This window comes from Pelodiscus sinensis, chromosome 27, assembly GCF_049634645.1.
Source record: "Pelodiscus sinensis isolate JC-2024 chromosome 27, ASM4963464v1, whole genome shotgun sequence".
Taxonomy (NCBI): Eukaryota; Metazoa; Chordata; order Testudines; family Trionychidae; genus Pelodiscus; species Pelodiscus sinensis.
Window position 1 is genome coordinate 3686346 of NC_134737.1, and position 25478 is coordinate 3711823.

General features: G+C 41.8%; 1 long non-coding RNA gene across 2 annotated transcripts; it reads left to right on the top strand.

Annotated features, from left to right (window-relative positions):
* Positions 1-24040, top strand: LOC142820908 (uncharacterized). 2 transcript variants are annotated; one of them, XR_012897914.1, is made up of 5 exons: positions 1-128; positions 17305-17429; positions 20420-20528; positions 22456-22750; positions 22882-23011. It is a non-coding gene; the product is annotated as an uncharacterized LOC142820908 (long non-coding RNA). The 2 variants fall into 2 exon arrangements; XR_012897915.1 differs by lacking the exon at positions 22456-22750 and having other exon boundaries at positions 22882-24040.
* The last annotated feature ends 1438 nt before the right edge of the window (positions 24041-25478 follow it).

The window sequence follows — 25478 nt, forward strand, 5'->3', positions numbered from 1 at the left end:
GGATGAGCCAATCTCTAGACTAGACCCAAGAGACTGTATCAAGCCTCCAGAGCTGGTGGAGCTGCAGGAGGAGACTGGAGGAGCCCGAGGACCCAGAAACTACATGGATCACCCCAAGGCCAGAGCTGGTAGGAAGTGACCCAGGAAGGGTGTGTGAGCAGTATCTCCCATCTGAATGAGCTAGTATGTTGCAGTGGGTTTCCCTGCTGAGCGAATGGTGGATCACTTCCTCACTGACAGGGCCCTAGGTTGGGATCTGGTGGAGAAGGGTAGGCCTGGATCCCCCCTTCCAGGGCTGCTGCTCCAACCCCTGAGACTCTAACTGTTAGGCTGTGCTGCCCTGAACCCTAAGATGGTGTTATTGACTCTAGCCATTAGGCTATGCTGCCCTGAACCATATGGTGGTGTTATTGACTCTAGCCATTCGGCTGTGCTGCCCTGAACCTTAGGACTGTGTTACAGACTGCGCTGCCTTCGGACAGGGAGTATTATGATGTGACAGTCACACAAGATAATGTTGTTACTACTTGTATTGCAGTGGTGAGGATCCAGGCCCTGTATCAACAAGTGACATAAACACAGGCTTTGCTCCCAGAGAGGTCATGATCTAGGACTTAGCACCCCGTGTGTGAGAAGGGCTCACCTGTGAGGAGATGTGACTGTTTTAAGGGGGCTTGTGGAGTTAAATTCATATCTCATGTAACCCTGCCCATGCCGCACAGTTCAGCAAAACGTGGGAGGAATTTGCTCCATTTTGTTTGTTTGTTTCGTGAACACATGCCTATTTCAGGAGAAACAGGCAATTCCCAACTTGCTCCCCTCCCTGAAACTGATATTCTTTCATTGGGTCCAGGACCAGAAGGGAACTGGAAATCAGCTAATCTGTCTTCCTATATAACAGTAGGCCTTCATTTTTCACTCATATCCTTTCATATGAAGCCCCAAAACCTTAGTTAGAGTCAAGAATTTTAGTTCTCAGACTGAACCGTGTGACATACGCAACCAGGGAGACTGTGGTGCCATCAAAGACTCTTTAATTCACCAAGATCTGTTTGCTGGCCTTGCTAATCCCCGTGCTGCCTCAGTTGGGGGAAATGGGGGGGGCACAGCAAGGCTGGGGAGAAGCAGGGACAGGCAGAGAGAGGGTGGAACGGGGCAGGTAAAGGAGGGGTATGGGAAGAGGGGGTTGTCCCTCTCCTCCCCTGGTCTGGGGGGGAATCACATGGGAGGGAACCTCTCCCAGGTTCCCCCGACCCATCCCCAGTGAATCTCCCATAATCTTCAGTACAATGAACAGATGTGACCTATATCATGCCTTTTGACCTTGTGTATCTCTACATGCCATAAAACCCCCCAAACACACAGAACCAGATGGCCCAAATGTTTAGTGAGGGAATCAATCCAGCACTTTTCATTAAACATGAAGAGGAAAGAAGTGTTTTAATGTTTCTTTTATTCTCTTTTTCTTCTCCATTCTCTTAGAACATTTGATGACACATTGAAGCTGACCTAGTAATTCCTGCTTAGAAACCATAATGTCAGTTGGAGCTAAAACATATGGTATAGATAAAAGTTATGGATTTAATGCAGAAAATATTGGGAGAGGTTCTTCAACCTCTGTTATGCAGGGGGTCAAACACTGGATAATCATAATGGTCCCTTCTGGCCTTGAATCTATTATCTGGTCACAGGAAAAAAAAGTGTTAACTCCTACAAACATTATTTTATTTTATAAAATTCAGAGCGATGTATGTATTATTCTTCATAATAATTTCTTCAGATTTATAAACACATTATTCTGTTGATCCTGGATTGTGACTGCAAAGCTAAATGTAAGATATTTTAGTAGATCATTTATGCTGAAAATTAAAGATATACCAAAATGGGGAGACATTTTTAAAGTTCCACTCTCAGTCTCTGAAAATTAAATTTTAGCTAATGTGACTACACTAATTTTTATGTAATCCCCAGGAATGTATGATTTGCAATAGGTTCCACAAAACATGGGCTACAGCTACATAAATATTCACATGCCCAAAATAAGCCGAGAGAGCCAGTAAGCCATCTGTGAACACCCCTTAATTTTTTTCCTCTCTGCTGACAATAGACATAAATAATAACCATGTTGCACAGAAATCATTCTAACAGCTGAGAGTCAAATAAATATATTAAACTTGACAGCTTAACTACAAGGGGCCATTTGTACATAGTGCCCAGCTGCTTCAGTCAGCGTGAATGTATATGGACTTACACTAGAGGGAGCTGTTAGCTAGATTAGCACTTTCACTGAAAATATTTTTCTACTCTTAGCACCATCCTGTTTATAAATGGAAGTTTTAGCAACCCTATAAATAATCCTAAGAGGCATTTAAATTAAAAATTAGTGTTGAAATTTTCAGTTTGTCTTTACACATCCATGGACAAACAGCAAATAAACCTTCCGCAAATGGTTCTCAGATTGTAGATGTTAGATTTCATCTTCCATTTACTTAGCTTCTTATAGTACTTCCTACACACTCAATTTCTATGTGACCCAAGCTATAGAAGTGTGCTTTGAATTAGATCATTTTGTTAAGAGGAGTCAAATATTCTTTACGTCATTTCAGATCAATGGTCATTATTTCTAATACAAATAATGGTTATCCACAAACATGTTTTAATAATACCTTTCATTCTATGGGATCCTTAAACATCTTAGGGAGCATCTACACAGCAGGGCTTAGCTCAATTTGCTTAGCTTATTTTAAGTTATGTCAATTGCATAGCTTATTTCGAAATTGGGAGCATCAACACATCACTTATTTTGAAATAGAGCACTCTTCCTCCAACTTCCCTTACTCCTCATACAATGGGGGTTACAGGAGTCAGAGTAAGATGTCCTCCAGCCTGACAGTATTTCGACATTATTTTGAAATATCTGCCTCCCGTGTAGACACAGACTAAGTTATTTCAAAATAACTTTAGTTACTTTGAAATAATGTTGCGGTGTAGACATATCCTTATAGACAGCCTTCTGAATGAGAGAGACAGCTTCCTATGGCGCATACTGTGGCAGTCAGTAACCTGCCCTGCCTACTGCAATTCATTTTTTAATAGTGAGGGTAATTAACCATTTACACAACTTACCAAGGGCTAAGGTGGATTTTCCATCATATCAGTTTTATAAATCAAAACTTGATATTTTTTAACTTATGTGCAAACAGGAATTCGGCAGTCCTATTGCCAATGTTATATAGGCTGCCTGGTCCCTTCTGCCCTTCTCATATATAAGTAACAGTAATTAGCAGGAAACTTGATTGACTATATGGGAAACTGACTCATTGTCCTACCATGCTATATCTCAATGGACCATGCAGAGCTTCACAATTACTGAAGATTACGGATGAAGAAGGAGCTGTATTCCAGAGACAAGGACTATGTACTTTAATTCTTCACTTTATAATATTTTATTTTACTCAAAAGTTCCAGATTGCACTGAGGGCTCTGTGGAGGGTTGGCGTGGCACCCTGACTGCCTGGCCCCACCCCTTCCACCTGAGGCGCCGTCCCTTCCAGGAGTGCAGCACCTGTGTGGCTGTCACTTCCCCTAACTAAAAGAGGCGTCCATTAGCAGAGCTGTGTCATAGCAGCTCTCCATGACTCTAGACAGCACTGGCAGGCCTTCATTTTCATGAGTACCTGAACTGACCCCAACTTTGATTTAGGGGGGTAAAACAAAGACAAGCTTTTATCTCTGCTAATAAACCATATGTAACATGTAAATATTGCAAGTGTCCAAACATTCTAACATGAGCAGCAGGAAACTTGCTCTCTTATTTTTATTATAAGAGGATGAGCTGGGGTGTTGGTTTTTTTTTTTTTTTTTTGACAATTGGATAGCTGCAGTAATGGAAATATTACACTGATGCCAAGCTTACTCTCCAACCTAATAGATTTTCAACTTTTTTATGCTGATTTCAGGAAATAAGGCTCATGTAATTTACATCCAGACATCAGGAAGTCATGCATTACCAGCACATTTCATCTTCTGCCGTAGTGGAACCCACACTAATCATCAATTCTTACTTGTATCAACATATTCTCAGGGAACAGTGATTTTTTTTTTTTTTTTTTTTTAGAAAGGCGACTGTAAGAATGTTCTGTTCCCACCTGTAAACGCTGGGAATTCGAACGGATCTGTTGTACCCTTTGGTACATAGCAGGCTGGTGCAACTCAAAGCACTATCAGCTCAAGTGATCCTGATTGCTTGACGCAGAAGGGGTTTGCCCTTATGTGTCGTCTCCTCTTCCCAGTATCCCACCGTCAGCCCTCTGCTGTTGATGGTTGGGGCTGAGGCATGATGGGCTCCCAGGGGGCTGGGCAGAGTTGGGAGGGGAGCCACCATCTGTGACGTTCTCTTCTGCCAAGATGCTGCCTAAGATTGCAGAGATGGCCCAGGAGAGGGCAGAGAGAGTAGAGGGGCCTCGCTTTCTGTAGGACTTAAAACAACATCTCTCAAACACACTTATCATTAGTGGATCTAGAAGGGCTTTACAAAGCAGCCTTGCCCCACCTTACAGATGGGAAAACGACTTGTCCAAGAGCATTCAGCAGGCTAGTGACAGAACCCAGGTTTTCTGTATCCCAGGCCAGTGGGTAAAACCTCTTATCTTGGGGATCTCCATGTTGCTGTGTCTCCCTCCCCCGTTTCATGGGGGTGGCGGCAGGCAATATGGTTTCCCAACCCTATGAAGATGGGTCCCATTCCCAACTCTGACACAATTTGGGGGGTGACCCCAGGCAAATCACTTGCCAGTGGTGAAAAAACAAAATTATGGCCATAACAATCCTTTTCACCCTTCCAGGGGTGCTGGGAGGAGCGATTCTTTTTGGACTGCTTAGCACGTTGGCTTCGCCAAATGGCAGATGCTAGATGAGAACAAAGTATTCATTGTAGTGTTAATATTGGTCATAATAAAAGTAGATGAGGCAATAAATGAACTTGGTGTTCTGCCATCTACTTTACCCTCGTTATCTTTGGCCCCACTTCATCTCTGGTATAACTCACTCAAAGCCAATACATTTGAGCCGGGGGCAAGGATGGATTTTCACCTGTAAAACATAAGGATCCAGGTTTCTTAGCTTCCTTATTTTGAGTTTTCTTGTATGTGCATAAAACACAAATAATCCTGATAGGTTTGGGGTCGGGCTATAGGGGATTGGTAACAGGGCTGGGCAACTTTTTGCATCTAGCCCAATGGTTTCAATAAAGCCTAAGACCTTTATATAGAGTTTCATAGGCTTTAAGACCATAAAGGACCACTAGCAACTCTAGCCTGACTTCCTGCATTGTGCAGGCTACTAAATTACATCCATGCACCTATGTTGAGACCAATTATTTCAGCTACATTAAAATATTTCAGTCATCAGTGGACTGAGCTGTTTTGTGCCTCAGAGAAATGTTGTGGCTAATGGCCAACGCCGTTGTCATGGCAGAGATAGAAGAGGCTTAGTAACAATGGCCCAAATGTTGCCCTCATTTATATCTATGCAGCCTTGCTAGCTGTGTTCTCTGTAAGATGGGCATGTGGGCAGCTGCCCAGGAGAGAATCACATGCCACCCCATTAATTTGCAGAGCACCCACATCCCGCAGCCCCTGGCAGCATGTGTTTCTAATGGTGGTGCACATACTTTGGTACACATATTAAAATGTATTCCACACATGGATGGAAAAAGAGAAAACATTGCTTTCAGGTTTTAAAAAGGGACTGGCTCTAACAACTGTTCCCAACTGCCTACTGTTGAACAGGATGTTGGTGGGCTTAAGTTTGGGGATGAGGTGTAGGAAGCTTGTGCTGTCACTGAGTCACTGATATTTATTCTGGGTCTAAACAGATTTACAGTTTCCAGGGCTGCCAGTTGTGACCCTGTGTTGAGCAGTAAAAATAAACTTAAAATATAAAAGTCAAACGAGAAGATGCTGCCTTGATGCTGTTATTTCAGGCCATCTTGCTGCCTAAGCAAAACGACACACAGCTTTTGCCAAGGTTAAGCTGATTGCTTTTATTCCCCCTCTCCCTGCTGCTCTTTGGCACTTTGATTGCAGTACATAACTGCAGCAGGCGAAACAAATGTAACATGTGTGTAAGATCAGTGAGTTTGTAAAAGGTAACATGACAGAGACACCACTTGGCTGTCAAGGAAAATAAAGGAACCTGGGTAGAGGGGAGCAGACGGGGGGGGGGGGGGGGGGGGTGAATCCACTATACATAAAGAATAAACTTAGAAGCATCTGGTAAACAGAGTTTTAATTTCTCAATTGTTGAGCAGAGCTGGAAGGAAAACAGTTTCCCCATACCTCAAAGCTTTGGCTGTATCAGAAAATGTTCTTCTTTTATATCAGGACAAAGAGTTAAAAATCACAATTTCTTTGAAAATCAAAAATCCATATCAAATGTTAGTTTCAGACAATCAAAATGTTTCTTTGTGATAATGTTATGGCATTTCATTTCAATTTTGACCTTTCCTCTTTTTCTGACCCATTACACCTCAATGTTCTAACCCATGTTGTTTTAACTTAAAAAACGGGAAACTTTTTGGTTTGAAAATGTTGAAATAGGATACGCTTTCCCCTATCGCCTTCCTTTTTAAATCAGGACATTTGACAAATTGACTCTGTTTCGTGATAAATGTTTGTTTAGCGGATTAAGCATTCTGGGGCAAAAAAAAAAAAATGTTTTGTTGAAAAATTCCCAGCCAGCTCTGTTGTTGTCAGGAGTTGGGGTGCTCATTTTGGTGCAGACACTTTCTGCTCCCCTTTTGCACTAGGGACTGAATAGCATCACTTGGGCAATGTAAAGGGCTCAACCTCTCCTGAGCGCCCCCTTCTGGCCAAGGAAATGTGTCCATGAGCTCCTACTCGTCTTAGTGGCTCCGGGAGTGGAAGGTATCCCAGATGCCCTTTCTTCTTGGTCACCTGGGATTAGGCTTCTTTCCTGCCCCCTTGAGGCGCTATTGGGGGGGAACCCAGGCCCACCTGCTCCTCTGGGCTACAGCTAAGGACCCTGTAAATAGCAGTTGCCTGCTAAGTGTCCTTTGAGCCACTTCTCCAAGAATCTCCTCCATTCTTGCCCTCTCTCAGAGCTTTATCTCAAAAGTCTCACTGCACTCTGTCCAGGGTCCTGCAATTCGCTCTTCAGTCACAGGACCTGGGCTTTAGCTGGGTCCGCAATACAGCCTACACTGTGAGCTGTCCAAGGTACCACTGCTTTCTCATTCAGTCAGTCCCTGGGGCTGACTGGCTTGAATTCCAGAGAGGAATGGCAAGGCCCTAGCCCAGCAGCTTCTTTATACTGGCTTGCTGGGCCCTGATTGGCTGCAGCAAAAGCAGCCACTCTAGCTTTCCCGGAGGTCCTCTCTTCTGCTCTTTTTCCTGGAGTGGGGTGTGGCAAGGCCACAAGTCCTCTTGCAGAGGACTTTGGGCCTAGTCCACGCCATCACAGGCAACCATACAGTTTTTTACATGGAAAACTAAGATTAGGAAAGGCATTAAATTGTAGTGTCTTTAGAGAAGAGCCTATTTTTTTTCTGTTTTGCACAATGGGGTGGTCTGGGTCTCTGACTAGGACTCCCAAGTGCTGCTGGAATGCAAACAATACATAATAATAATAATGAAGGACCTGTTTTTCAGAGGTACTGAGCACCTACCACTCCTATTGAGATGAATGTATGGGTTCTCAACAATTCTCCAAATCTGGTCATCAATGCATTTTAGCTCATTTTGTAACCCACACTTACATAGAGTGGCTCTCTGCCCCATTTTAATAGCGAGGCATTGGTTCTTTAACCTTTGTGGTAGCAGACATGAATTTTTCCACTCTGTCCATAAAAACTTAGTCCAGGTCTACACTAAAAGGGGATGTCGAATCAAGATATACAACTCCAGCTACATTAATTACGTAGCTGTAGTCAATGTAACTTGTTTCGAGTTTCCCTGCCATCATCATAGTAGGAGGCTGACAGGAGCATACACTCCCCTCGGCTTTCCTTACTCCTTGTACAAGCAGCAGTACCAGTTGCCAGTGGGGGGCACCCTCTGAATTTGATTTAGTGAGTCTTAACTAGACTCACTAAATCAAACTCTGGAAGATCAATTGCGGTAACAGTGATCTTCCATTTAGTGACAATGTAGCCTTAGTTGTTGAGATCCTGGAGTACACTACAATCCCAGTATGGACTGTCACTTGTAATGCAATGCTGCTGGGTGCATCATCAGTAGTATGGACTGAACCCAAGACCTCTGGGTATAAAAGCAGGGAACTCTCAGCTCTGTAGTAAAGGGTGCAACCCACTCAAACCTCCTTGTGGTCCAGCCATGATAGGAACAGAGAGCTATGATTTGTAAATATGAGATGATGCTTTTAGCAACTGAAAATGAAGACAAAAGAAGCCTATGTCATGGGACCAGCAGCTGGATGTTGTGCACAGTAATAGGAGACAGAACTAGATAGGTTTGACTTATATGACTTGCCTTACACACCACTTGGACCGACAAGATCAAATGAATGTTCCATATTAAAAAGCAAAGGACCAACATTTTCACACATTGCATGGCTGGAATGGTGTCCCACTAGTGTAAATGGGAGCAGATTCAGTCCCAAGCTAAATGCTTGGAGTCAGTTTGCTGTTCACTAGTGAAGCATTAGCAAGGATCCAGTGTTTTGCACAATAAAACACACCATGATGCAAGTGCCTGAAACATGCTAGACCTCCCAGAAGGAGCCACATTCAATTAAAATGAGTGTAGCCTAACAGAGAAGGTAATTATCTTTTAGGTATTGGAATATTTCACATCTAAGCTGAGTATTTCCCTCCTCTATCTGAGTGTGTAATGGAATCTGAGAAAACATTAATTTAGTAGCATTAGGAAAAGTTAGGAGGGGCCACCAAGAACCTCAGCAATTAGTCATGATAGGTATTCTGTCTTTCTTGGGCTTCTTCTCTGAGGTTCCAGGTATATAGGGGAGCAACTGAGATCTCCTCAAACTCTGTGCTTCCCACCTCATGGAAATTCTATAAGGATTCAAACACTAAAGATTTTAAGGATACCAAGACTATGGAATAGACTTAGGGTTTGCCAGTCTGTATCTCATCCAGTCTCCTGTCCATGACAGTGGTCAGCACAAGATGTTTCAGAGGAAGGCTCAGAGAATCTCTAAAGCTATGGGATAATTTTCCCAGAGAAGTTTCTTCTTAATCCTGAGAGAGTTAGAGGCTGTCTGAAACCCTGAATCAAGAAGATTTAATTCCCCTTCCAGAACACTTGGTAGTGTTGTAATCCATACTACTGTAACATTAGATATTTATCTTAATCATATAACTGCCCAATCCTTTTTCAAATCCTCCTAAGCTATTGCCGTCAGTGGGCATCTCTTGACTGAATGATTAATGTCTACAGATCAGAAGGAATAAAATAAAAAAAAATTACTTCTGAGGTGACAAGTTATTTCTCAAGCTGCATGAACATGTAAAATAGAGTGGAACAAAAATACCCAGGTAATGACATTTTGTGTCAAATTTCAGCCCACAGCAAATTTTGAAAGCCCTTATGAATTGCCCAAAATCAGTAGTTTAAATTTGAATGGCTTTGCTGACAGACCTTTAACTATATCAGCTGTCAGGGTTCTATCATTCTCCAAGTGCCATAAAAATGAGGCATCTTCGTCTTCAGTCTAAATGATCCCAGGCACAAGACGGAATGGGGAATTCTAAACAGGCTTGTATATTCCATAAAGTCTGCCTCAGAACTAGATGAGTGAAAGGTTTGCAAGATTTGTATCAGAGCTGGCAGATAGGGGCCTCTATGGCCCAATAGTGGAATAGGGAAATATTCTAATCCATGTTTTAGTGGATGGCAAATTGCTATCTCCCCCCGCTTCCCTCTATTGATTAAGCTGGCCTTGAGCGTGCACATTCAAATAACAGCTTGAGTATAAAAACGAATCCTTCAGTGTGAAGATGATCTGCCTTTAAAGAGGTGAAACAGCACAGTGCACCTCCCGAGTAAGCCATCTTTTATTAACCGCAGAGCTGCAATGCTGCACAAAATCAAGGAGAAAATGTTTAGGTAAGTAATAAATTGTCCTAGTGTCATTCCATGCCAGTGGATAATTTTATGGACTGATCCTTACTTAACATTATCACTGTACTGGTGTTTACACTCTCCCTGAAATCCATGGAAAGAGGAAGTAAGTCCATGGAAGTCTGTGGAAGTAAATAGGCGTTGAACTGGTGGAAGTATGTAGTGAATCAGGCACAATGCTATTAGGGTACTTGGTAGGATGCATCTCTTGGTGGAAAAACAAGGAGTCCAGTAGTACCTTAAAGACTAACAATTTTTTTATGACAAGCTTTCATGAGTTGCAACTTACAAAAGCTTAAGCCATAATAAAATTGTTAGTTTTTAAGGTGCCACTGAATTCCTTGTTCTGTTTGCTGAAACAGACTAACCTGACTAGCTCTCTGAAACCTGCCTTGGTGGAAACTTTCTTTGGATGATGACAGAACAGGCAGGTGTTCACTTGTGCTCCAAACCAACACCTCCGGAAGCCATTGGCAGTCCTTCTGTTGACCTTGATTACATGAAGCCTCTGGAAACAAAGAGAAAACGATGAAAGTGAGAAGGAACTGAGTACAGGGTTCTCTTGGATGGAAATTAAACTACAGATTGCACCTCTGTGGTCCAGCACCATCCATGGTCCAGCAATGAGGCCAGACAGTGCTAGCTGGGAGAGTGTTGTCTTGTTGTGGACACTTTTCCACTGGGAATTAGACTGAGCTCCAACAAAGTCATTTTATGGAGGGTGCCAAACATAGACAAGCATATGGCACTGAATGTAATAAACTGCTCCATTTGCCCTAACGAGAGGGCTGCATCTATAGGCTGAGCATGCTGTAAACCCTGGAAACTCCTTGCATTCATCCATTCTCAGGTTCTCTGTGTACTACAAGTTGAACCTCTCTAGCCCGGCACTCTCTGGTCTGGCATCATCCACGGTCTGGCATGATTTTAGTTAGCCGGATGTCCACTTATCATGGGTGTGGCCACATTTCCCACAGTCCTCTAAAGTTTGTTTGCAGCCACCTGTCCTAGTGTTCAGTGCTGTTCTTTAGATCTAATTTATCCGTAAATGTCTTCTCTGAGCCCAGGTAGCAGTGGAAGTGTTGGTAATGCTGCTAGACATTATTGTCCTCCCATGGTTCGGCAAATTCTCTAGTTCAGCACAGATCAGGTCCTGAGGATGCTGGACTAGAGAGGTTCCACCTGTATTTTGAATCAAGTATATTGTGCTTAAACAGCACAGTAACAGGTGTGTTAATAATGCGCTGCTAGAATCTGAATGGGTACAAGCTGTTCTTGTGGTACTTACTGTGTTCTAATGTAGTAATTTAACCAGAGATGTCAAAATACCACAAGAATGATTCTTCACAGTCTATGTCCAGCCCACAGGTAAAAAGGAAGCACCATCAAAAATCTATTCCCGTAGAATATCCACCCAATTTTACTCCCCTAAAAGAGGTACTCATAATTCATACTTTGAGGAGCTTATTAATCTCAGTATTTTCTGAGTGCCCCTTATCACTTACACTTTTCAGACTCTCAGTTGTGTGGAAGGGAGGAGAAACCCTGGCTGAAATTAACCTGTTGCATTGTTGAGTACAAGTCTTGAGAAAGTTTGTAAGCAAAGGGTTCCCATCACACAGGAAAAATGTGGAGCTTAGGAGCTGCTCCAATGTCCTTTGAAATCAACAGGAGCCTTTTCACTTAAACCTGTGAGCATTGGATCAGGTAATATACTACTAACCGAAATTGTAGATTTGCCTCAATCCAGCCCCTGAAATCAAACACCACCCATGCCAAATGTGTGGGGAGGGACTCATGGTCATGGACAGACTTTGCCCTATGAGATATCTTTACCAATAACCATAAGGAACAGCCTACTTTTAACAACCAGACTGCAGGTAGGATGTTAATGACAAGTCTAGGCACCAAACACAAACACAAGGCAGCCATCGAGGAACCGGTGAAAGGGCAAACATCTCCTTGCCAACCTCTGACTCAGCCATAGATGTACTGAGTTCTGATAAGTTGTGGGCCACCCCATCAGTGTGCTAAAGGAAATTATATAAAGATGCTAAGATAGCAGACTGAATCCTCTTTGCCAGCCAGATTGGTAGCAAAAACTCGCTTCCCTTTTTCTGTATCACTCAGTAGGGATGAGTTCGTGTTTGGATGTGAAGCATGAACAAATAATTCCAATAGAGAATCTAGCCCTTGCTTCCTTTTATTTAATACAATTCTTCACTTGGTAAGTTATTAATTCTTGAGTTGCTGCAATACAAAGACTGACAAATGAGGCATCAAGAATGGGAATCAAATGCTCAAGACTTGCGAAACCCTCATTTTGTTTTGCTGTCTCATTGTATTATAAGAAGACATTCACTCATCTTGCATCTGCTCATTTTTCTGGCTTATATGTTAGCTTGGCACATGAACTGAAAGAATGCAGGGGGAAATTGTTTTTCCCTGCCCCCTTCTTCTGTAGCAATTAATCTGATTTGTGCTCACACCATGTCCATTCTTACCTGTGGTAAATACAATTCACCAACCCTATAATTATAGTGCTTTCTACATTAATCAATCACTAGTTAATTTGATCCTCCATTTAATTTGGCCAAACCCTTAGGACTTTGTTATAAAAATGGTACAAGTTCAGCTTCTTACTTTTGATCAATTCTGAGAGCTTTAGGCAGGTATTATTGTGTAATGTTTCTACTGTTTATAGAAAGCTAAAATGTAGTACCACAACCCAACCGTAAAAGACCAGTCATAAAAACTCTAATCAAATCTGGTTTCTGTGTTCCCAATATTTGATTAATGCAGACTTTAATTTTAGTGTTCAATTGTACAGAGTACAAATGGCTCTGGATTTCAGATTTATAAGATTCTTTGTTTTAAAATATTAATTGCTTACTGGAATTTTAGAAGACATTTTGGGGTAAATTCGAGCTAAATCACAACACAGAACCCTGAGAGCCAGCACTGGTGGCTGTAAACAAACTTTACGGGACTGTAGGAAACTTGGCCACACCCATGATAAATGGACATCTGGCTAACTAAAATCATGCTGGACCACGGATGTTGCCAGATCAGAGAGTGCAGGAGCAGAGAGGTTCAACCTGTAATAAAGTAGGTATCTTGATTACAGTTGACCACTTACTAGTAACTTACGGTTTAATTATCTTCAAAAGGGAGAACTGGTTTCCTAGATACATGAATATATGGCCTTTAACATTTCATAAGAATGTACTACAATTAGTAGAGAGGGGGAAATACCCAGTCCCCATCATGAAGAAAACATGCAGAGGGTCTGAAACTGGATCTCATTAATGATCGTATGTATGTACGAAATTTGGTGACAGAATGTGGTGCACTGTCTCAGATATCTGCAAAATGGTATGCTCCAATTTCCACTGAAATGAACAGCTACCTACTGACACCAAAGGAAGAGAATCAGGCCTTATACCTAGACTTCTTACTATGGCTCATATTAAAATAAAAAGATATAAGGTCTGATTCTCATCTATATAAAGGACCCTTCACACCCTTCTGAAAGGGCAAGGGGACCTTAAAATGGTTGTAAATGTTATTCATGTCCATGTTTAGCCTCAGTTTCACAGCCAGAACCATTGTGTAGATGAGAATGGTGACCATGGAATACGAGGGAATGGCCTGTTTTCTCTCTCTCGTGTAAAATGAGCTCTGAGGGATAATATATAATTTTATTGCACAAGATATGCCTGCAGCTCTCCCTTTTACTAATGAGTTGACACTTTTTCTAGTTGCTGCATGCATCTTTTGTGGCACAGCGACTTTTGTTCAGTTTAACAGAGAAAAACATTGGGTGCTGTGGGGGAGCGGGGCTTTCATTTGAGGAGAATCCATTTTCTCTACCTCTTGTTTCCTCTCCTGATATTTTCTTTTTGTTCATTGGCTTTCTTTCAAAGAGTGCGTCCACCCAGCACTGTAACTCAAAATAAAATACACAATTTGAGCTATGCAAATTGCATATCTTATTTCAATGCCATTTCAAAATAGTTTATTTTGTCATTTGGCACTGTCTATACAGCACCAAATTTCAAAATAGAGCGCTATTCTGAAATGTCCCGTACTCCTCATAGAACGAGGTTTACAGAGATGTCAGAATAGCAAGCCCGAAATAACAGGCTTGCTGTGAAGACATGGGATAGCTATTTTGGGATCGTCCAATATCCCGAAATAGCATTGCAGAGTAGACATATCCTAACTGTAACCACATATGCATACTAGGAGAATGTGAGCAAGGGCCAAGCTTCCATATAATTTATCCCAAGCAATATAGGCCAATCTCTTGAGTAAAGACTGTGGCTCTGAGTTCTACATGTACCTTTGTTTTATGGTTTCCCCTCCAATAAGCAGACCTCAATAGGACGGTGAGACCTTTTGCTGTAAAGTATTCTCTGAGTAGCTCCAACACTTTAAGCAGGCCTTTGATAAAGCTGTCTTCCTCTACTTAGTTCCATCAATAAGCACTTTCTTGGTCTTTGGGGAGCAGGACTACATTCCAACGTATCAGATGGTTTTGTTCTTTTTGTTATTGTGGGGGGTAGAAGTGAGGGTAGTGGAAATAACAGAAGATAGAAACAAAAGGGGAAAAAAGAGAAAGCTAAGATACCGTGTGTGTGAAACTAAATTGGATAGTATAGTATATTATCCATCACAAATTGTGTGATGGATAATAAACTATAACAGTGTAACTAAGGATTGATAAACAAGTCTGGAAAAGAAAAGAAACAACCTAGATCTTCATGGAAACCCTAACTCTACTGATCTTTCCATCACTAGATGTGACACAATAAAAGTAAAACCATGGCAAAGGGGCATGAAATAGAAGTGGTTGAAATGTTTCAAATTTAAAAGGTGCTATGAAATTACACATCAAGATTCCAATTGCTGGCAAAAAAATGATGCAATTCTCTAAATCTAGTCTATATTCACTAAATCTAATTGAGGGACTATAAGGGTGTGTCTAGACTACAGGGTTTTGTCGACAAAAGTGGACTTTTGTCGACAAAACTATACCTGCGTCCACACTGCCTTTGAGTTATGTCGACATAACGTCAACAAAACGCAGCAGTTTTGTCGACGTATGTAAACCTCATTCTGCGAGGAATAATGCCTTTTGTTGACAGAGTTCTGTCGATAGAAGGCATTATTGCATCTACACTGTCCTTTGCGTCCACACTGTTATGTCGACAAAGCGGCTTGCTTTGTCGACAGAACTGGATGTAGTCTAGACGCCCTTTGTCGACAGCATCTGTCAACAAAACTTCTGTTGATAAAACCCTGTAGTCTAGACATACCCTAAGAGTACTAGGAATAGTCATGGCATGGCATGGCATGGCATGGCATTATTGATTATGCAGATAGACTGTGTCTAGACTGGCCAATTTTTCTGGAAAATCAGCCACTTTTCCGGAAAAACTTGCGAGCTGTCTACACTGGCCGCTTGAATTTCCACAAAAACACTGACGATCTCATGTAAGATTGTCAGTGTTCTTGCGGAAATACTATGCTGCTCCCGTTTGGGCAAAAGGGCCAGTGTAGACAGCTCTGATTTTTTTTTCCGCAAAAAAGCCCCAGTTGCAAAAATGGCGATTGGGGCTTTTTTGCGGAAAAGCCCATCTAGATTGGCACAGATGCTTTTCCGCAAAAAGCGCTTTTGCATAAAAGTGTCCGTGCCAATCTAGATGCTCTGTTCTGAAAATGCTTTTAATGGAAAACTTTTCCGTTAAAAGCATTTCTGGAAAATCACGCCAGTCGAGACGTAGCCGTATAGTATCCCAGTGCTGGCTAGTGGAAAGGAGCAGATGTGATCTGATCTATGGTACTTTCTGAAGAGATTTACCTGAGCCTGTCTCTAGTGGCCCTCAAAACTTGATGTACAGTCTCCATGCTTAGAGTCAGTGCATCTGCTTCACTTCCTTTTCCCTTGGTGAAGCCCCCTTCTTCATTTTGTTCTATATTTTGGCTGGTTAGGTTTATGCTTTGTATTTATTATTGGTCACGCCCCAGATCATCAACAGGAGGAAAGCGAAATATCTGATTGCAGTGAAGCTATGCCAGTTTACAGCAGCTGAGAGTCTGTCCACTAGAAATAAATAACACTGTGGTGATAGATGCTCTGTACTCCATATTCCTCAGCATTCAGTAGCTTCCCCTGATCTTTCTAAACTTCTGTTTCTTGCAGAAGGCTTATATACAAAGGAATCCAGTAGGTTCAAAGAGGGTTCTGGCTTATATACAAGTGGATCCATAGCATTCAAAGCTTTCTTCCTTGTGGGGGGAAAAAAACCTTTTCATATTAGTAAATGAAGACACAAAAGCTAGACGTGTCTTTCCGCCCCCACCCCAAAACCCCATGCCAATCCTCTCCAGTGGCCAGCTGTATAGCTCAATTAATTATACTAACAGGGAGATTAATACCAGGCTAGAAGAAGCAGGGGCTCTAGTTTTCAAGATAAAGGTGCCAGCTGTCTAGTGCCCCGGTGAAAAAGAAGCAGCTGCAAAGTCTCATGTCAGCAATGACTTCCCTTGTAGAAAAACAAGGAGGCATCACACCCCCCACACAGCAGGGATACATGGGGAGGGAAAGGATGGATGGCCCATGAAATACTCTGAAGCATAATAACATTTACATAAAAAGTGAAATGGGGGGAATCTGGCTCTTTGCCTGTGGGAAGATAAAGGGAAAATAATCACTAATCACAGATGTGTTTTTTACAGTAAGCATAAAGGCAGTTTGTATGCAAGACGGATAGGGGAGGAAGTGGGGCAGATGGGAGGATAAGGAGAAACATGGATCAGGGAAGGCAGAGTCCCCTGTTAAGTCTCAGACACAGTTATGAGCAGCAGTAAGGATGGATGCCGTGGGCTCGCATTACAGGCATTCTAGGCTTCCTTTCCTTACAGGTCTGGCCCTGCTGAGTTGAAGAAAGAGAATGTTGATTTTTCTTGTGTGTTCATTTTTTTAATTTTATCCTTTGGTATATATGGTTGTGACAATTTTCTTCCACTGTTTGATCTGAGGAAGTGGGTCTGGCCCACGAAAGCTCATCACCTAATAAACCATCTTGTTAGTCTTTAAAGTGCTACATAGTCCTGTTTTTTGTTTCAGCTAGACCAGACTAACATGGCTACATTTCTATCACTGTTGATTTTATAGTAATTCCAGGGGCATGAGTCTCTATTACACTGCATGTTGGACCATCAGCTACAACAGTGAAAAGGAAGTAGAAAATGCAGCCCATGCAAAAAGATCAACTCACAACTTCTGAGAAGTATTTCTAGGTAGGCTCTGGCATTTTATTTTTTACCAGCTTCCTCACTATACCTGATAGTAAATAGAGCCTGTGAGGTCCCCCCCCCCCCCCCCCCCGCCCCCAAGATCTATTGGGAAATAAGATAAATTGCACCATAGCTGCAACTTTCCTTTTAATACATGCCAGCTTCACAGACCCTGGAAAATGTAGCATTTATTAAAAAAAGCGTAGCTAACATGAGGTTAAAAACATGTCATTGGTGTGTAAAATATGAATCTGGATGACACATAGCCAGCTGCAAATGCACTAATTTGATTTCATGCCCCAGAATCAACTGTTCTACTGCACTAAAAGGCATGTTTACACATCCATCTGTCAAAGTCTACCCTCTTCTTTTCTAAAGTTTCTCTCTTTTACCTTATCATCCCATGTTCTGCTCAAGAAAAGAACTAGAGCAAATTTAGAGCATGCTCTTTTACTTTCTTTGCATATTTCAAGAATTGAGAGAAATTTTCCTTTTAAACTTTTATTTTCTTCCTACCTTGAAGCCTTACTAGAGATATTACAGGATTATTAGAAACAGAATGCAGGATCTGAGTGTTTAAATTTTAATCCTCAGAAGCCAACCTCCTGACTACAAAGCTACACTGAAGATGACATTGAAAATCAGTTGCTATCCAAGGACAAAGAATGTATCATTTGCAGAAAACATAGTTTTCCAAATGCCCTTCAGTGTATTCTATTAAGATGGCTTAGGTGACTGTTATCATGGAAAAAGGTTAAGTTTTATTTAAAGAGGAGATTACTGGCCAGTCTTCTAGTAGAAATAAGACATTCTGTACTTGCATCCTCTAAAATATGGTATTTCTGGGACTTTTAGTTTTGTGGTAAAGGCAATGAAGGGGAACTCAGGAGAAGAAGTTTTAATGCCTGTCTCTGCCACAAACGTCTTGTGTGATCTTGGTCAAATCAATTAGGACCATATTTTAAAGGATTTCAGCTAGTCTTGAAAATGTGGCACTCAATGGGAGCTGCTGGGGCCTTCACTCATGAAAATCTGATTCTTATTTAAGTAACTAAATAGGAGCAGAGCTCATGTGAAAATCCATGCCTGGATCTCTGTGTTTGTGTTTATAATATGAAACAAGGGGATAATAATATTTCTTTTCATAGAATCATAGAATCATAGAATAATAGGACTGGAAGGGACCTCGAGAGGTCATCGAGTCCAGCCCCCTGCCCTCAAGGCAGGATCAAGCTCCGTCTACACCATCCCTGACAGATGTCTATCTAACCTGTTCTTAAATATCTCCAGAGAGGGAGATTCCACCACCTCCCTTGGCAATTTATTCCAATATTTGACCACCCTGACAGTTAGGAATTTTTTCCTAATGTCCAATCTAAACCTCCCCTGCTGCACTTTAAGCCCATTACTCCTTGTCCTGTCCTCAGAAACCAAGAGGAACAAATTTTCTCCTTCCTCCTTGTGACACCCTTTTAGATATTTGAAAACCGCTATCATGTCCCCCCTTAATCTTCTTTTTTCCAAACTAAACAAGCCCAGTTCATGAAGCCTGGCTTCATAGGTCATGTTCTCTAAACCTTTAATCATTCTTGTCGCTCTTCTCTGTACCCTTTCCAATTTCTCCACATCTTTCTTGAAATGTGGCGCCCAGAACTGGACACAGTACTCCAGCTGAGGCCTAACTAGTGCAGAGTAGAGCGGCAGAATGACTTCACGAGTTTTGCTTACAACACACCTGTTGATACAACCTAGAATCATATTTGCTTTTTTTGCAACAGCATCACACTGTTGGCTCATATTCAACTTGTGGTCCACTATGACCCCTAGATCCCTTTCCGCCATGCTCCTTCTTAGACAGTCGCTTCCCATCTTGTATGTATGGAACTGATTGTTCCTTCCTAAGTGGAGCACTTTGCATTTCTCTTTATTAAACCTCATCCTGTTTACCTCTGACCATTTCTCTAACTTGCTAAGGTCATTTTGAATTATGTCCCTATCCTCCAAAGAAGTTGCAACCCCACCCAGTTTGGTATCATCTGCAAACTTAATAAGCGTACTCTCTATCCCAATATCTACATCATTGATGAAGATATTGAACAGTACGGGTCCCAAAACAGACCCTTGAGGAACTCCACTTGTTATCCCTTTCCAGCAGGATTTAGAACCATTAACAACAACTCTCTGACTACGGTTATCCAGCCAATTATGCACCCACCTTATCGTGGCCCTATCTAAGTTATATTTGCCTAGTTTATCAATAAGAATATCATGCGAGACCGTATCAAATGCCTTACTAAAGTCTAGGTATAGACTTTTTACCTACCCTTTGTCTGGGTGGTTTATTTAGACTGAGCACATCCGAGCAGGGAGGGACTGTCTCTTACTATGGGCACATCTATACTATGGGGAAGATCGATACTGTCACAGTCCATCTTCCGGGGTTCGACTTAGCGGGTCTAGTGAAGACACCCTACATCAAACTCAGAGGGCACCTCTGTCAGTGCTGGTACTCCTGCTCCTTATGAGGAGTAAGGGAAGCAGATGGGAGCATTTGCTCCTGTTGACCTCCTGCTGTGTGGACAGCGATTTAACATGCATCAACTCTAGCTACTCAATTAATGTAGCTGGAGTTGCATATCTAAAATCAACCTTCCGCTCTAGTGTAGACCAAGCCTGTGTATCTATGCAGCATCCAGCACAATGGGCCCTCGTCTCAGCAGTGGTCGGTAAGTATTTGTGTGATATAAACAGCAATAATAATAATAAATACGGTAATAACAGAGAGGTAGGGATACTCTTTTTTAATGTGCCTTATTTTATAGACTATCTGGTAGCTGAAATCAAATTTAGAGCTCACACTAAATCATGCTTATCAGCAAAATCAATATGTCGAATGCGTTCACCACAACATAAAATTTTAAAGTTGAAAATTAAAGGTGTCTGGTACACTATTCAGAATCAGCTGAGCCTTTTTCTTTTCTTTTTCCCTTTAGGCTTTAAAATGAACAATGTATCAGGTTTAACTAAAATAAGCTGGAGGTGCCTTATGAGGCTAATGACCCACTCGGATACGGCTGCTATCAAAAATCCATTACACCTCAGGTATTAATTTGCAGTTCGGTGTTAATGTTAACGGTGGGCGGATTGGCTTTTAAAATAGGTTAAAGCGGGTTTTAAAAATAGCATTGACATGGAAAGAGTGTGCCAAAGCATGAGATTCTTGTGTGCTATGGGGAAGATCACACACTTTTTCACTATGTAGAACATAGTGATGTCCCCTGATATTTTCTTACTGCTACCTAAATGAATGTAGTCTCCCCAATCTTTGCTCTTGATTCTAAGGAAAGCAGCAACTTATGGCAACCAAACCCATAACACGCTCTTGGGAGAAAAAAAATCAGAGGTCAATGTTGAAGCCGCATGAAACTTATTAGTTTTGGCTCCATGAATTTTCACAGCATTAAATTGAATTTAAAATGAAAAGGTGCCTGTTATCTCTTTACTCAACCTGTAATTATTCTGAACTTGATGGTGTTGGGTATAACTGGGGCAAATTGCTGGGGGCTGAATTGCACAATGCTTGTTACTTGATCACTGTAGCATCTCCTAGCCTCTTAAAGTTGATAGCCAGTGTTCAATTGGATAACTGACACCTAAAGATTATTCAGGTACCAAATAGATATATGGCTCCATATTATCATCCTTGGCATGTTTTTAAAAAGAGATTAGATAAAATATAATCTGCATCTCATAGCAAGAAAAGAAGTAACAAGTGCTACCTGTCTACACACTTCAGGTATGTCTACACTACCCCGCTAGTTCGAACTAGCGGGGTAATGTATGCATACCGAACTTGCTAATGAAGCCCGGGATTTGAATTTCCCGGGCTTCATTAGCATAAAGCCGGTGCCGCCATTTTTAAAAGCCGGCTAGTGCGAACCCCGTGCCGCGTGTAGCGTACAGATAGTTCGGAATAGCTAGCTAGTTCGAACTAGCTAGCCCGTGCCGCGTGTAGCCGCGCGGCACGGGGTTCGCACTAGCCGGCTTTTAAAAATGGCGGCGCCGGCTTTATGCTAATGAAGCCCAGGAAATTCAAATCCCGGGCTTCATTAGCAAGTTCGGTATGCATACATTACCCCGCTAGTTCGAACTAGCGGGGTAGTGTAGACATACCCTTCAGGACATACACTGGGGTGAGGAAGCACCATCCTTCCACAGGTTAACCTGCCTAGTGGGGCACCTTTGGAACCTGACCGGTGCCAAACCAGAGAATTTGCTGAATCACAGGAGGTCATTAACAGAATTACCAACACTTTCTCAGCGTACTGGGCTCTGAGAACACATTTAGAGCTAAAGAACAGCACAGAACACTGAGAGATACGAGTGGGGGATTTAAACAAACTTAACAGGACTGAGGGAAACTTGGCCACCCCTATGCTAAGTGGAGATCTGGTTAACTGAAATCATGCCAGACCATGGATGTTTCCAGACCAGAGTGTGCCAGACCGGAAAGGTTCAACCTCCATAGAATAGCACTACAAATTTAGCTGCCCGGTGCGACTTCAAGACTGCCACTGAAGCCACCTGAAATGGCTCGTGCTGAAGACAGGAGAGTGGAGAGCACAAACAAACAATTGTTACAGCTGATATTTTAAGAACGGTGGAACAGAATTGCACTCCGTATGCTGGGGAAACTTGGGGTCACCTGTTAGATAGGCCTTTGCTTAATTAAGGAGAGGGCTTCACATGTTACACTGGAGATGGTCTGTTCTGATACAGCAATTAAATTCTTATGTTCCGCTCAAATAAGGGCAGGAATTGTGGCTGTTGGATTATAAGGGTTTCCCAGGATTCCCGCTAGAGCAACACATCACTATTTGCCTTGCTCAGGGCTAGGGGCAAATCGTAAAACCTACTTCACAGTGACCAAACATCTTCCTTTAATTTTGAGGGCTCACAACCCCTAACCACTGAAAGACGTATCATTCAATATTTCCCTGAAACAGGATTTTTCTCTTTTTTTCGCAAGGAACAGACAGATCCTACATGGGAGAGAACAATTCTCTGCAGATTTTCTCCACTAACTTTACATTGCCAAGCCTGGAAATTAAAGCTGGTTTCTCAGTGGTATCTTTGCCTTTTGCTGCATGCAGGTGTGCTCCTCTTCTATCCCTTTCTTCCCCAGCCTCTCCCGTCTTATCCCCTTCAGCTAAGGGCAGCCCAGATCCAGGGACTGACTGGATGATGGTGTAATGATAATTCATTTTGAGTGGAAGCAGGAGGCCAAATGTAATCCACCGTATCTGCTCCATCTCATTATAAAGGTGAGAGCCAAGAGAGGGCAAGCTGTTAATAAACTGGCGGATGAAGTTATTTCACCAATCTGTTAAAGAAGACAGGGGCAGACAGGGGCAGGAGCCTATAACTCACACCTTTTTCTAATCCTTTTTTGTAGTCATTCTAGGGAAGCATGGTTTTGAAAGACACTCCCCCTTCCTGTGAACTCCAGTGTTGCTCGTGCTCAGCGAGCGTGCCTTCCACAAGCAACAGCGTAAGGCTTGTAGACAGCTGTGCGCACCCCGTCGCAAGGATGTGTGACTCCTGAATGTGCAGAAACCACTGACGATGCAGATGCCTGAATGGTCAGCGTGCTGGAAGTTATTTCAGCAATGACACCGGCACGAGTTTCAGAAAACACAGGAAATGTGTCCCAACCACTGAAATAGGGCTCAGAAGTTGTCTGCTTTTTCTGTGTGACCATGGACATATATTTCAACCCCCCCCCCGCCCCCCACCTCATACTTTGTCTGTCTTGTGAGTTTTGAATCTAGCTTGTCTGATCTTCATGGCATCAGTGTAACAGGGCTTTGACTGAGCTTGCAGCTTCCAGGCACTGTTGTATAATCAATGCTACCTCTTTCTGCTTTGTGTGGTAGGGCCAGAAAGAGTGAAGGGTTAAAAGAGTCACAAGGCAGCCTTGAAAAATTTACTCTATCATTTCACAAACAACCTACACCATAAAAAAAATAAATCCTGCCTTTTGAAATGCCTGCATAAAAAGAGATTGAATTGTTTTACAAATATAAAAGAGTTAGAAGCCGATTTGTTTAAAAATGTCCTTTTATCAAGCCATCAAATGTTTATCTAACACACCTAAACAACCACACAGTCATATTTGCATTGCCCTTGTCTTCTCTCCCACAAGCCTATATTTTGTCAGTTGTTATCTCTCATCACATTATGTCTAAGATTAAACAGCAAGGTCTCTCTAGCAAGGATCAGATCTTTTCTTTCTGCCGTGCACAATGCACATTGATTTCACTGAATAAATAAGGACAATAACAACAGGACTTCACTTTCAAAATGGGCCTTTATATATGAGACTGAACTGAGCTCCTCTGTGTAAAGATGATCACGCCTAGACAGTCCCTGTATTTTACAGGCTAACTAAAATAGCACAAGAAAAATGTTAACATAATACATGAAAAATGTAGGAAAGAAAATTAGAAAAATACCAGAACTTCTGGGAAATATTCCACTTTCTTCTTTCTTTATTTTTTTTTACCCAATTGACATTTATAAAATATAGTGATCAGCATCTCCGGGTTTTTCCTGTTGATTTGTTTTTTTTTCGACTCTTCAAAAAACCTGAAAAAATTCATTAAAATTGAATTGTTTTTGAGAAATTACCTGTTTTGTCATATGAGCCCTTCTGCATCAAAACCACATTCCGACAGACATTTTTTATGAGCTCTGCTGTTGATTGAAATACACTTTGGTGTACACCCACAAAGAGTACTGAATACAATGAAGGGGGGAATTTTGCAGCCGAGGAGTGCATTTGAACATCCCACCATTAATTACAGCCCTTTTAAGCAGTTCATTTTCTTTAAAAAAATGAAACCTAATAAGTTTAGGTCTCTGCCCTCAAACCTTTTTATTCCAGGTTCATGTCTCTTTGAGGGCAGCCCACACTTCCATAGCATATAGAGCTACAAGGTTCTGGAGGGTGATATTCATTTACTCAAAAGTCCTCCTATCACTCATAACACAGACTTCCTTAAAGAAATTATTTCCAGTACCCATGTAACTTACCTTCCAAATGGCCCAACAATATCCGATTCTTTATTGCTCTGTACACATTGTTGTTCACTTAGTGACTGTCACTCTCAGCTTCTTGAACAGAAAGGAGAATGAAGTTGTTTAAAGTTAGAATTATTAGTGCAGATGTTTCAGGCTCATCAATATCATGGTTTGAACACATTCCCTGCTCTTATCTGCAATGAAAACCAACTGAAGCCATGTGAAAGGTTCCCAAAAAGTTTGTATGGATGACTCCATTTAACAGAGTTATAAGAGCTAGAGAAAAGTGCTAAAACTACCCATCTTCTGTATTTTATTGAGAATTGACTCAATGATTCAGCCTGCCTGGACAGTAACTAGAAGACAGAATTGAAATCCTAAGGCAAGCAAAAGAAAAAGTGCACATGTTTTAAGATGTGGGGGGAATCAATGGCAGAAGTAACAAATGCATGTGAGTCTGCAAAAGTATGGTGGAAAAAGCCTTTTGAAGTCACTGGGTGAAAGCCTGCCTTTCCAGGAAGAAAAGTTGTTTGTCTGCTAAGTCTGCAAAGTTCTCTGTTATTGGTAGTTTACTCCCTTTTAGCATGGAATCTGTTTTCAAAAATGAACTAGGAATGAATATGCCCATGCCCCCAGTTCTGTAAGCAAAGATTTCTAAACCTCACCTATGGCTGACATATTGTTGATCATGCTTAGCAGACAGCGTGCCCAATGAGTAAATGCAGGGCGAGTAAATGCAGGACGAGGAAGCAAGTGATATGGTGCCTGTTCCTTTCTCTGTCATTGATCTGCCTAGAAATATGCACAGATAGATTTTTAAAGATATTTAAGTTTATAAAAATGCAGATGGGTGCATAGGCCCCCAACTCCCATTGATTTCAACAGATGAAAATCCCCTGGGCCCTTCTCTACATCTCTGGGAGCATAAATATGGCCCTTCAAATCTCTGTGCTTAATTTTTCTCCCATG